Here is a 15,453-nt window from a genome sequence, read left to right on the forward strand (position 1 = left end):
AATCTTACTCATGTTACTATTCTCAATCTATAGTATTTCTTCACTGAAGATTCTATTCAAAAAAGAAACCTTTTTTTAATTGGATGGAAATTTTCTACCTCCTTGGCTTGGGGATTCTGGAAATCTGCTGTGAATTTGTATTCCCTTTTACCTCCTGGAAGCTGAAGTGCTCCTTTTTCCCTTTGTTACTGACTTCAGTGTATTGTGCAGTGGGCATCACACATGCTTGGTTCATACTGTATGTTTCAGTGTTGACTGGTGCTCCTATCAGCAAGACAAAGGAGCAATGAATAGAGGAACTGCTTGGAAGTAGGCAAAGCAATGATTTCATGGGAAATTAATCAGAACTTGAAGTAAGTTGCTTGTGGCATGAGCCATTCATTTTAGTAGATCTGTTTAGAGAATCATTCTTCCATCATTGGCCTTGTTGAGCCTAGTAACCTGATTGTTACTATGGTAAGAAGCCACTGCCCTCCATAAGCAGTAAAATTCATCTGAAAAAAATCTCATCTTCCTCTGTTAAAATTGTCTGAGATCATTCAGACTGCTATGTTTTCTGAAAGCTAACAGAGTCTGATTAACAGCATAATTATTTGTAGACTATGTCAACCATTGTAAGGATATAAAGGATAATTAGACTCCTCTACTGAAGGAAACATAAATAAAATGGCATTTTTTATTTCTGCAAAAAAAGAATATCTTATACACTACAGTTGTCTTGCTCTTAGGTGACACTGTGCATATTTATACTTGAAACTGGTAATACTGTGCAGGAACTTGTAGGATTAATACACTATAACAAAGATAATAAAAAGTAATGCTTTCCACAAGGCTTCAATGAAGGTATCAATATGGAGATTCCTCAGGTCAAGCATATTACTTGAACATCATGGGTTTGCTTCCCATGTAGGCCAACAAAATAGATTGGCTTGCACCCCCAGTCATGGTCAGGGACATTTCAATGAGTGATTTTTTGAACTTAATGGAGAGGAGGGAAGACATCAATGGAAATGGATGAAAACAAACATTATCTCTCTTAGAAGAGTGATTCAAAGTGTACGCCCTACCTATACTGATACAGATTTTTTTTTCTTGGAATATGAAGGGCACTTTTGACTGAGGAAGAAAGCAAAAGGAAGCTTCTGGAGAAAAATTACAAGTGTGGAGATTCCAAGTCAGACCTACCCACTGAATTAACTCCATGGATCTGTAAGTGTGGCCACTCCTCAGATATCACCATCAAGGAATAAAATGTACTTCAATATGTACTTCAATCCTCCTTAGAGTAGTGGGGGCACAGAAGCTGTCAGGTAGAGTTTGTGCTTTACCTAATGGAGAAAATGATGCAGGTGTTATATTCTAACTGTGTATTTGCTACATGGGAGAAGAGTGAACCCCATATATCAGAGTGATAATCCATGAGACAGATTTGAAGAACTGGAAAAACAATCAAAACATGGACATTATATTATTATCCCTCTTCTTCCTCCAAATACCCAGAAATTAATAAATGGAAGATTCACAGGGAAAATGATAATACATTTTCTTCTTCCTCCAATTGTGTCTCCCAGTAGGAAGTGAAGGAAATGACAACTGCTTATAAAGAAAACAGAACTCTCACTCAGAATCTGTGTACAAAATTCCCCTAGAGTTCCCTTCAAGAGAACAGTTCCACATAAAACACTCTCATTTGACTAAAAGAGTTTTAGAAGGCAGCCCACGCAGTTGCTCATATTTTTAAAATAATAGATCCTGTGTCATAGACTAAAGTTGCAGTCCACACAATTTGGTTTATCCTCAGGGACAGAGAGAGTATATAGAGAAAGAAAAGATAGAGAAAGGCAGAGGAGTGAAGGGGAAGGGAGGAGGAAAAAGTAAACACAAGCCAATGGTACAGGCTATCTAGAAACATTTTACCCTCTCTGCAAAATTCGTCTGACTCAAAAATCTCCTGCTGACAATTTGGAAAGCAGTATGGAGATTTCTTGGAAAGCTTGGAATGGAGCCACCATTTGACCCAGCTATTCCCCTTTTCGGTCTATTCCCTAAAGACCTAAAAAGAGCATGCTACAGGGACACTGCTACATCGATGTTCATAGCAGCACAATTCACAATAGCTCGACTGTGGAACCAACCTAGATGCCCTTCAATGGATGAATGGATAAAAAAAATGTGGCATTTATACACAATGGAGTATTACTCTGCATTAAAAAATGACAAAATCATAGAATTTGCAGGGAAATGGATGGCATTAGAGCAGATTATGCTAAGTGAAGCTAGCCAATCCCTAAAAAACAAATGCCAAATGTCTTCTTTGATATAAGGAGAGTAACTAAGAACAGAGTAGGGTCAAAGAACATGAGAAGAAGATTAACATTAAACAGGGATGAGAGGTGGGAGGGAAAGGGAGAGAGAAGGGAAAATGCATGGAAATGGAAGGAGACCCTCAGAGTTATACAAAAGTACATACAAGAGGAAGTGAGGGGAAGGGGAAAAATAATGTAAGGGGGACAAACGAATGTCAGTAGAGGGGGCAGAGAGAGAAGAGGGGAGGGGAGGGGAGGGGAGGGGAGGGGGGATAGTAGAGGATAGGAAAGGCAGCAGAACACAACAGACACTAGTATGGCAATATGTAAATCAATGGATGTGTAACTGATGTGATTCTGCAATCTGTATATGGGGTAAAAATGGGAGCTCATAACCCACTTGAATCAAATTGTGAAATATGATATATCAAGAACTATGCAATGTTTTGAACAGCCAACAATAAAAAATTAAAAATAAATAAATAAAAATAAATAAATAAATAAATAAATAAATATATATGGGAAAAAAAATCTCCTGCTGATTAAAAAGATCATGTAAAAATGTGCATGATCTCTGAGAGTGAAACTTCCAGCAAGTCCTGTTCTGGAAGAGCTGCTCTCATGACCAAACCTCATGCAAGCTGACACATAGGGAAGAATGGTTTCCTCTTGAGAACCAGCTATAAATGGAGGAAAAATGGCATTCAGTCTGTGTGGGAAGAAGACCTATGCATTTTTTTTAGATATGTATGTACATCTCATTACATTCATGTTGGTTCTCAAGAACATTTCAGTTTAATCATAAAGTCTACAGGAAACTACTATTTAAGTTTTTAAAGCACTTCTTATGAAAATAAAGGTTAGCCAGCAAAAGCATTGAGCATCACTGATGTTCATGGTTTTGTATTGGAACCTGATTTTCCACCCTGCTGGCAATATCCTCATTAAAATTTCTCAAACACAGGAGGCTGAGGCAGGAGAACTGCAAGTTTGAGGTCAACCTTAGCAAACTAGCAAGGCACTAATCAATTTAGGGAGACCCCATCTCAGAAAAAAAAAAAAAGAAAAGAAAAGAAAAGAAAAAGAAAAAAGGCGGGGGATGTAACTCAATGGTAAAGTGCCCTGGGGTTTAATCCTCAGTAAAGCAAAATTAATTAATTAATTAACTAATTTAATTTCTCAGAGGATAGCACAGACATGAGAATAGCTATTAAAGACTTGGTAATAACAGATTTAAAATACAAGTTTTTTGTGTCTTACTTGTGTACACATACACACAAAAACACACATACACACAAATACCTAAATAAGATTAATAACATTTATTCTCCATTATTTCTTTTTTTATAGTTGTAGATGGACATAATGCCTTTATTTTATTTGTTTATTATTATGTGGTTCTGAGGATCAAACCCACTGTCTCTTGCATGCTAGGCAAGCACTCTGCTGATGAGCTACAGCCCCAGTCCTATTCTCCATTATTTATACTTCCACAATTCATACTATCAGAATGGGAGCCCTAAGGAATTATCAAATGTAATTTTTCTAGTCTATTTGAACCTTTGAAGCCACAAACCATTTAAATATAATCTTGACATTTGAAGAACCATCAATAGCCATCTCTTCCCTATGGAGATTGACCTTATTATCTAAAATGTTCATGGCAATGCCAATTTATTTTTTTAACATTAATTTGAGTACTAAATACAACAAATTTAAAGAGAGGTGATACATGAAAAAGCTAGCACTGAAATTTACAGAGTCATCCAGAGAGCCACAGAAAGCTGAGTGTAGAAACACATTCACTGCAGGCAAGTGTACTGCCATTCCCCACAGAGCACCTGCACATGTGACTCTTTAGAAAGAATGCTCAGTGTCAGAGGGTGCATGCCCTTGGGTTCCAGGGAATGCAATACCAATGGAAAACAAAGAATAAAATTGTTAACAACATCAATATTATGCAATTAAAACTAAGGAAACAGGAAAGGCAACAAAGCCATCTGCTCCTCTCATGGCAAAGTTTTCTGAAGCCACATTTCCTCCAGGTAATAGTGGCATCCAGTGACTTACTTTTTAATTGTACTTCATTGACTCTGTGTGGAATTATCTGGTAATTCATTTCTACAAGCAAATTAATTAGTCTAGTTATTTTTAAATCTCTTAGCAAAATAACAATGTTTTCTTGCAGGACTTAATGATTAGGTTTTTATGTAAATGTTCCATTTTAATTAATTTGTGGAGGTGGTTACACAAAGCTAAGTTAAAATCGTGTCTGAAATGTTCATTTGTTTCAGGGACTCACATACATTATGGTCTTAAATGAGTGAAATGAAATCATTAAGCCATTTGGCACAGAGGGATGAATGATGGAAGAGAAATTTTGCAATGCCTTTCCCTTCAGGCTAAATTTTCCCATGATGACAAATCTTAATCTGAATACATGCAGCAAAGTGACTTTCTTGAAAATCACATTAATTTGTCCTCCTGCCCACAATGTGCTTTTTTTTTTTTTTTGAGGTGGGGGATGGTACTAGGGATTGAACTTAGGGACACTCAACCATTGAGCCATATCCCCAGCCCTATTTTGTATTTTATTTAGAGACAGTGTCTCACTGAGTTGCTAAGTGCTTCACTGTTGCTAAGGCTGGCTTTGAATTCATGATCCTCCTGACTCAGCCTTCTGAGCCTCTAGGATTACAGGAGTGCACCACCATGCCCAGCCACAACTAATTAAAAAAAAAAAAAAAACTTAATGAGGAATGGAGAGAGTGAAAGACATGAGGAATGTTTTAAAAATTCCTCAAGAAAAGAAAAGGCCTGTGATCCAGATTTTTAAATCTTTTTTTTTTAATTGTCAGATTAAAATGCCTTGAGGTCTGCTGAAAGCATTTGGCTAGCATATCATAGGGTTAATGCAGAGCAGAGCAATCCACATGACTACCCTGAACCCACAAAAATCAGAAACAGAACACATCACAAAATACAAGCATTTGAACATTTAAAACAACCTGAATGACAAACCATTTTTCAACTAAGCAAAAGCCCTCTAGGTAGAGGAGCTGGAAGTCTCCCAGAAAATGCCAGAAAAATCCAGATTTATTCTTGTACCTGATGCTCTGCCTGCCAGTGCAGTGCCAGAGTTCTCTGGTCCACTTTACTCTGCAGAGTAGCAACTGCAAGGATCTACACTATGCAGGACAGAGCCAGTTCCACCTCTATTACTTTTTCTGACATAGTTCCTATGAAACACATTTGTAATGAAATGGCATAAGTTGCAAGTTCCTATTATGTGCACTCACCTCATCTCACCTGTCAATATTCTAGCACTAATCTGAGGTTTCACTAGAACTTGCACTTACTCAAAGAATATACAAAACAGCAGCCTACATTTAGATTCACAAAAGTCAAAACATGTTTCTTATACTTTAGATGCAACAAGAGGAAAAACAATTATAGTTGTGGGATTCGGAGATACTTTTAAAGCTTCATTTTCAGAAACAGACCACTGATTACATTTGCCAATATTTATTAACAGTAACAACACAATTTCTAAGTTTTCAATATAAGTTTAAAATATCTGCTGTACTTACAAGTACCCCCCACCACTACTGTGCTGCAGGTCTACAATTTCAAAAGAGTGAGCATCCTGAGCAATGTTCCAGGAACTGGGTTCACGTCCACATTATTTGAGGTTCCTCCATCCCACATCCAATATCTCACTCGATGCAGAGGTCTCTTGGTGCACATCCTTCCCGCCTTTTCTCTCCTCTCTGATGTGGGGCAAAGGTGGAACTTGCAGACACATCCACTCATCTGCCATTTTGCACTCCTTGCCCCACACACCTGCAGAGCCCCATGTCCAGGCTGCTCTGGTGGTAATACAGGGAAGTGCAGGCAGGGACAGTAAATCTTAAACCTGGCTGGCTGCTAGCAATGCTAGGGAGGGAGAGGTACACACCCACTTTTCTGGCTAGTTTATCCTATGTTTCCCACTCTCAAGAGATTAACATTTCCATATATTTCAGTCTAAAGAGGCCAAGTGTGATTAGTGATGCTTGCTCATTAACTGGAAATAACTGACATTTATAGAATACTTCATCCAACAATAGCACAATTTACATTCTTCTCATGCTCAAATAGAACCCCAACCAAGATGGATCACATGCTAGGATATAAAACACAACTGAACAAATTAAAAGAATAATGATCACACAAAACACATCCTTGGACAACAACAGAGTAAAGTAGAAAACTATAACCGAATAATACACCAAAATTCCCAAAATATTGAAGATCAAACCATAGACTTCAAAATAACACATAAGCCAAAGTCTCAACAGAAATTAGAAAGCATTTTGAAAATTAAAACTTTTAGTCAAAATTTGAGGGATGTAGAGAAAACAGTACTTAGAAGTAAGAGTTTAGCACTGGAAAATTATAACACTAATAATTTAAGCATCCACCTTAAGAAAATAGAGAAAGAGCCTAAATAAAGCAGAAAAAAAGAAACAAAAATTAGAACAAGAATCAATAAAAATTTTAAATGGAAAGCAACATCAAAAGGTCAAAAAAATTAAAAGTTCATTTTTTGAAAAGACCAATAAAATTGATAAAACCCAAGCCAAGGTAACTGAAAGAGAAGGGAAAACAGCAAAGAGAGAAGAAAAAAAAATGGTAGAGGAGAAGGAAAGATAAGAGGAGAGGAAACAGACATAAAATATTTTAAAACTACTAATGTCAGAAATAAAAGAAGTTCATCACCACTGATGTCATGAACATTTAAAAGTTATCAAAAATATTATGAAAATTATGTATTCTTATGAATTTTAAAATGCACTGATTCCTTGAAAGACACAAAATACCAAAATGCAGTGTCTTCATATATTCATGAAGCCTTGTGACAGAAAAACACAAACTGGGTGGATTGATGTTATTTTGAATTGACCAGAAACTTATTTCTCATCTTACTGGAGGATGAGTGGGTTCAAAATCAATGCAAGCCATCAGCAGTTTCAGTGTCTGATGAGGATCCACTTCCTGCAATATGGATGAATGTGTTCTCACATGGCAGAAGGGGTGAGGATCCCTGTGGCTTCTCTTATCAATGCACTAATCCCACTCATGAGGTCCCACCCTCAGAAATTAACTGCCTTTCAAAGTCCCTACCTCCTAATATCATCACATAGGAGATAATGTTTCAACTAATATATTTTAAAGTGATACTAACTCAGTCTACAGCATTCACAAAAGCAGAAATAGATAATGTTAAGTAGGTTTGGTTTATAACTTTAAAAAAGGGTGAATAATCAACAGCCTTCCAATGAAAAAAACACCAGGTGCAGATAATTTCACTGTTAAATTATACCAAAAATTTAAGGAAGGAATGATGACAATGACTTATAATCTTTTCCAGAAAATTGAAGAACATAGAACATTTCCTAAATTATTCCATGGGGCTAAATTCCAAAACAAGATAAAGGCAAAAACAGAAAAAAATACATGCTGACCAATATCTTTCAGGAACATAAGATTTTTTTTAAATCCTCAAAAAAAGTATTGGCAAACAGAGTCTAGCAATACATAATAACAATTCTACACCAAGACCAAGTGATATTTACTCCAGGTGTGCAAGACTAGCTTAACATTCAAAATACAGTTAAAGTAATTAACTCATCAATCAGACTAAAGAAGAAAAATCATTTGATCATATAAAAAGGTCCAAAAAATGCATCTGACAGATTTCAATACTCATTCATGACTAAACTTTCAGGAAACTAGGAATACAATGGAAATTCCCCAATTTGATTTAAAAATGTATCAAAAAAAATAAGAAACCCAACAGCAATGTAATACATAATGTGAACAACTGGATGATTGCTCCTAAGATCAGGAGGATGTCATGAATACCCTATTTTACTGTTCCTGGATTCTTAGCTAATGCAGTAAAACAACAAAAATAAAAAAATAAAATGTATACAAATTTGGAATAAAGAAATTAAATGCTTTTATTCAAAGATGACTTGATTTTTTATGTAGAAAATCTCAAAGATTCAACCAGAAAAACTTCTATAATTAAGAAATGGTTATACAGTGTTCCATGATATAAAGTTACTATACAAAGTCAACTACTTTCCTATATACCTTCAATGAACAATGGGAATTTGAAATTAAAAACACAATACTCTTTGCATTAGTATCAAGAAAACGAATACTTTGACATAATCTGGTAAAATATGGTCACAGTCTATATGAGGAAAATTTAAAAATTTGATTGAAAAAAAAATCAAAGAAGATTTAAACAAATGAAAAGATGTTTCATGCTCATAGATGAGAAAAAACAATGTTGTCAAGAGGTCATTTCTCTTCAAAATGATCTATACATTCAACACAATTCAGTGAAGACACCAAAAAATTTATTTTGTGGAAGTTAACAAACTTATTCTAAAATTCTTATAGAAAGGCTTAAGACCCATATAGTCAACAATATTGGAGAAGAAGAAAAAACTTATATGACTTGCAAATTTATCCATGGAACAAAACAGAGAATCCAGAAATGAAAGCACATAAACACAGTTAACTGTTCTTTTACAAAAAAGCAAAAGCAATTCAATGCAGGAAAGATAATTTTTCCAAACCAAGTAAAAATCTTTGTATATTTATATGTTGAAAATGGAGAAAGAGGAAAAGGAGAGATGAAAAAGCAGCAGTGAAAAAAAAGAAAAAGAAAAAAATTAATCTAGATATGATCTGTGCTATTCAGTTTTTCATTGCTGATACTAAAGTACCTGACACAAATTGGAAAAGGAAAGATTAATTTTGGCTCACAGTTTCAGAGGTTGAAGTCCTTGGCTGGATGGTTCCATTTCTTGGGCCTGAGGTGATGCAGAATATTATGGTGGAAGTATTTAGTGGAAAAAAAAAAAGCTTTTCAGTTCAGGGCAGCCAGGGAGCAGAGAAAGAGAGGCAAAGAAACAGGCAATGGAGAAGATAATCTCCAGGTTAGTTTGCAAATGACCTACTAGCTCCAACTAGGTCCTGCCTCCCAGAAGCCTATTCAGCTATCAATAAATTAATCCTTTGATGAGGTTAGAGAACTTAGGATCCAATCATTTCCTAAAATCCCCATCTGTGAAACTTGATGCACTGGGGACCATGCTTTCAGCACATGAGCCCTTTGAGATCCAAAACCATAACACTAGATCCAAACCATAACACTAAAACAATCCTTACTCCTTTCAATAAATATTTATTCAACCTGCATCTTAGATGTAATTTTTATTGACATTATTAACATTATTTTAAATTGGGAACTCATAATTATAAATATTTATGGGGTAACATGATTTTTTATATATGTATACAATATGGAATTATTAAGAGGTCAAGCTTATTAACATATCTATCTAGTCATTCAATGATCTGATATTTTTCTGGTAAAACATGTTAAACTTACTTTTAGTTATTTTGAAATATATAATAACGTTCTCATTAAATTTTTCTGCATATGTTATCCAGTTTTCTCAAAACCACTTGTTAAAAGGCTGTCTTTTCTCCAGTGTATGTTTCTGATATCTTGTCAAGGATCATATGACTGTACATGTAGGGATTTATCTCTGTGTCTTCTATGGTATTCCACTGAGGACATGTCTGTTTTGATGCCTGTGTCTTGTAACAATCATTTTACTCTCTACTTTTATGAGTTAAACTTCAAAACCAAAATTTTAATATAAGACATTTATAAAATAACATCAAAAAGTGTCTAGGTGACCTTGAATTTGACAGTGGATATTAAAATGCAATAGCAAAATATAATCCATGAAAAAAATACTAGTAAATTGGAAGTTTGATAAATTGAAAAACTTTAAGAACCTGGAAGGCTGAGGTGGTAGGAATATGTGAGTCCAGTAGTTTAAGACAAGCCTGGGCAAAATAGTGAGATACCATCACAAATAATGCATGAACCAATCAATCAATCAGTCAATAACTAATGCTCTGGAAAAAAATGTTGAAATAATAAAGAAACAAATCATAGACTGGGAAAATATATTTACACAGCAAATATCTTCTTAAAACCTGCATCCAAAGTATAAAAGTAACTACAAATATACAATAATAAGGAAAAAACACAATTAGTAAATAGATTTAAAAAACCTGAAAACCCATTTTACCAAAGGAAATCTACACATGGAACAAAAGCTTATTGAAAACTACATAATACCATGTGTCATTAGGGATTTTCAACATGACACTACTATGCCACAATTGAAATGGCTATTTTTTTTTGAAAAATGACAATATCAAATACAAATGAGAATATGAAGTAAAAGGAACTTTCATGGTTGTTGGTCAGAATGAAAAGTGGTACATTCACTTTGGAAGACCACTCTGAAGTTTCTTGCAAAGACATAGTTTTACTTTACAATTCAGCAATTTGTCTTAATGAGTCAAAAATTTATGTTCAACAAAACCTGCACATGAATATTTATGGAAGATTTGTTGATAATCACAAAATGGGAAGCAATCCAGATGTCTTTGTCCTGGTTAATAAATGAACACACAGTACTTCATGCATACATCAGAATATTACTCAGCAATAAAAATAAATGAGGTATGAATCCATAAAAAGACATGGAGGTATTATAAATGTATACTAGTAAATGAAAGATGGTAGTCTAAAAATGCTATATACTAGAAAGTTTAAACTATACAACATTTTGGAAAAGGTAAATTTATACAGAGAGTTAGAAAACTCAATAGTTACCAGGAATTTAGGAGGAAAGAGGGGAAGGATAAATAGGTGAATCGTAGGGGATTTTAGGTTGGTGAATGCATTCTATCATTATTGCATTCTATCAGAAGCCGCAAAACTGTGTAACTCAGAGTGAAACAATATAAGTTATGGAATGCAGCTAATAATGTAGTGCCAATTTGGGGTCATTAATTGCAGCAAATGTGTCCCACTAATGCAAGATGAAAATCACAGCGGAAAGTATGTGATGTAATAGAGAGGTAGGTATGGTGTGGATACATGTTACTGCGTGTATTATCTGTCCAATTAGTTTGTATTGATAAAATTTCCACCTTAACAACAGAAAATAAAAACAAACAAGAAATTAATGAATTCAGAGAAAAAAGAACTATCAGCACAGAAATCAGTTAAGGAAAACACTTCTAGAATGTATAAAAACAAAAGCTGTCTCTAGAACAAATAAAATAACCTTGATAAATCTTTAGAAGAATGACAAGTAAATTTAATAATAGACACAAATTACCAATATTAGGAATGTGAGATATTATATCACTAAATATTCTATGGATATTAAATGAAAAGTCAACTTGTCCTGTTGGCACATTCTTGTAATCCCTATGGCTCAGGAGATTGAGACAGAAGAATTGCAAGTTTGAGGCCAGCCTCAACAACTTAATAAAACCCTAAGCAACTTAGTGAGACCCTGTTTCAAAATAAAAAAAAAAAAATGAAAAGAGATAGGGATGTGGGTTCACTGGTTAAGCACTTCTGGGTTCAATACCAAGTGTAAAGGAACACCTGTGGAGGAATACCTGTAAGGAGGTGCACAAAGAACAGACACAGACACACAAGTAGAAGCAAACAGATAGGAGGAGTGGAGAGGAGCATAATGAAGTGATGATGAAGAAGTACAGAAGTGAAATGACCACTCTTCCCTGCCTGGGAGTTTATAACTCAAAGAATATATACTTCCTGTTACTATGACTATATTCTAATTAGTATTTCTTTAACCCAAGTGCTAGCTAACTGAGATAAGATCCCCTTAATACAAACACAGAGTAATTTCTCTCCAAGGATATTGTTAAGGAGACCACATAGTGACTGCTTAGTTGTCTAATTACCTCACAGGGAGGAGGCTGGGTATGCCAATTGTGGGAATCAGGGCACTAGTTAACACCCCTGGGAATTTGCTCACCAGGGGAAATGCTTCCATGTCTATTTCCATGGACAGAATGTCTACAAACAAGCACTCATCCACATTCCCCTCAAAAAAGAATCAGAAAATATTATGAATTACTTTATGCCAATAAATTTGACAAATATTATAAAATGAATAAATTCTTACAAAGTTCAAAATAAACCAAAACTTACTGAAGAAGAAATAGATTTGGTCAATTGTCTTGTATCTATAAAAGAAATAGAAATTTTAGTTAAAAACCCTTCTACCAATACCAATCCAATCTCAAGTGGCAACAATATTGAATTCCAATTACAAAAGGAAGAAGTAATAAATTTTACACAAAACTATAAAGAAAGATGAAGATGAAGTGCTTTTCAACTCACTTAATGGGTCCAGTATTATTCTCATTGAAAAAAAAAAAAAACCAGGAACGAGCATTGCAAGAGAATATTATTACAAACTAAGATCACTAATTCCCTAATGATTCCCCACAACACTCCCACCCCAACCCCCCACACAATGATCTTGGATGCAAAAATTCTAAGCAAAACTTGGCAAAGAAAATTCAACAATATATGAAATAGGTTAATATATCATACCAAAGTTTTTCATAGAGATGAAAAGTTGATTTAACATTCCAAAATTGATCAATGCAATTCCATATCAATTATATAAAATGACATATATATGTAATATGCATATACATATACACATATATATTTGTAAAATCAATAAGTGTAGAAAAGTATTTCCTAGTAACCCAATATCAACTTCTGTTTAAAATTTTAGCAAACTAGGAATAGAAAGTAAGTGCCTCAATCTGACACAGGGAATCCATTAAAAACTTATCAGAAACACAATACTTAATGACAATAGACTGAATACTTAACCAAATCCTCAGAAACAAATGGGGTTTTGTACATATCATTTCTTTTGGTTTGCTACTAAAGAGTCTGTTGATGTACTCAGTTAAGGGGGGGAAAACACCAAAAATCATACTAATGAAAAATAAAAAAATAAATTAACTTTATTTACAGAAAACATGAACATTTGTACTAAAAATCACCGAATCTTTTAAAAATGTCTGGAAGTAATAGTAAAATTGCAGGATTCAAGATCAACATACAAATAAAAATCAATTGTATATATGGTAGAAGTGAATGTTCATAAATAGAGATTAAAAAAAGATACCATTTTCTGTATAGCTCAGAAAACACTCTCAACTGAATTTTTTCCAAATTGAAGAGTCTTTATTTAGCTAGCTGGTGACTGCTCCCTGATGGACCCAAACTGTGTCTGCCAGGAACAGTACGGGATGCAAGTTCTATGGGGTTTATAAGGGGAAAAACAACATCCTCGAAATTGTAGATTCAAGCAAGCAAGGAGGACACAGAAGCTAAAGTTAACAATCAGCCACCCAATGCATATAACCACATCCTTGTTCCAAACACATGCAGTACAAAAATAAACAACTTTTACAAGAAATAAGTTATATAACTAGGGTTACATTTTGGAACTTCCAAATGGAGTCACTTAGGCAAGGTTTTGTTTTGTTTTGTTTTGTTTTTAAGTTGTCAATGGACTTTATTTATATGGGGTGCTGAGAATTGAACCCTGTGTCTTACAAATGCTAGGTAAGCGCTGTACCACTTAGCCACAACTCCAGCCAAAAGCTAAATTCTTTTAAGTACAGTCAGGATAACTTAACATTATTTATCCTATTATCTAATCTTGTCTTATCTATTAATATCCTCCATTTTATAGGGTGCTTATTGGGCTGATCCATAATCTAAGTTGGGCTATAACAATTAAAGAAAGTATCAAAAATATAATGTGTGTAGGAATAAATTTTACAAACCTCATTCAAGGAAGCAGGGCTAGTGGGACTCATTGCACAGTTGCGGGTGCGCCTACTGATGAGGTCCCCTTGGAGCTTCTGTTAGATGTGCCTGGGCCGCAGGGAGTATCTGGGAAGAATGGAATAACTTGACCAAGTCCCACAGCTGGACGTGGCTGATGGTCCTCTGCTTCCTGTTTGGATGCAATGTCCTTCTGATCCTCCTTCTGACCTTGTCGTCCTTCATGTCCAGAGTGCTGCAGAATGATGCAGAGCCAGAGCCGCAGATGAGGGCAGAGATCCAGGATATGAAGCAAGAGTTCTCCATGGTCAACAAAATGGATGAGTTTGCCAGATATGACAGGCTGGAATGGAAGATCAACAAGATGGTGGACCAGCTCAAGACTTATGTGAAAGCACGGACTGCTCAACTAGCCAAGATAAAATGATTTTTAAGTGTTGCTTTCTATACATTGCAAACTACCTTGATGATGTCACTCATTTGGAAGTATTATTCTGCCCCTGTGACTGTTGTGCTGAGGAAATGGATAATACCACTAGACCACCTGGTAGCCTTCTCTGCTAGAACAGCAGGTGGTGTTGGAATTACTGGTTGGATTTTAGTCTGTAACAAGTTGTGGTGACCCCTTGTACTTTACCCTTTCAGTTGAAAAGAAAGATGAATACCACTGTGGGATTTTGTTGTTGTTGTTAAACTGGGGGTTGAACTCAAAGGTTCTTTACCACCTAACCGCAGCCACAGTCCTTTTTATTTTTAATTTTGAGACAGGTTCTTGGTAAGTTGCCCAGCCTGACCTCAAGCTTACCATCCTCATACCTCTTCCTCGTTAGTTTTTGAGTTACACTTGTGCCCCACCACACCTATCCCAGCTATTATGACTTCTAAAATGATTCTCTTATTAGGTAAATGTGTGATTGCTGCTTAAAAATACAAAACAAACAAACAAACAAACAAAAAACCCAAAGTACATAGGGTAGTTTTGTATTGAATATGTTCTTGGGCTTTATATGAAATTCTTGTAAGAATCCCAGTATTTTACAGTATTCTACAGTAACACCAGATTTGAAACAGGATGGGGGTCTACATGCCTTACTCCTGATTTGCTCTATTGGCACATTGTGGTCCTGTTGCCAACTGGAAAGTGAAAGTTTTATAAAAACTTGAATACTTTAAAAATATTTTAATTTACATATTTTTTAGTTGTAGATGGTGCTGAGGATAGAACCCAGTGCCTCACTCATGCTAGGCAAGTGCTCTACCACTGAGCTACAACTTCAGCCCAAACTTAAGTACTTTTATATGTATTTTAGAAAGTAGCTTAATTTTATGACAACTACTAGAACTTGAACATTTGGTTTA

The 15,453-nt window shown here is 35.1% G+C and overlaps 1 pseudogene; it reads left to right on the forward strand.

Moving 5' to 3' along the window:
- The first annotated feature begins 14,230 nt into the window (after window positions 1-14,230).
- On the forward strand, window positions 14,231-14,743 carry LOC124081863 (guided entry of tail-anchored proteins factor 1-like; annotated as a pseudogene).
- The last annotated feature ends 710 nt before the right edge of the window (window positions 14,744-15,453 follow it).

Source organism: Marmota monax, unplaced genomic scaffold (assembly GCF_021218885.2).
Source record: "Marmota monax isolate L192 unplaced genomic scaffold, Marmota_monax_Labrador192_F-V1.1 WCK01_AAM20220418_F8-fsc00313, whole genome shotgun sequence".
In the NCBI taxonomy this organism is placed as follows: Eukaryota; Metazoa; Chordata; class Mammalia; order Rodentia; family Sciuridae; genus Marmota; species Marmota monax.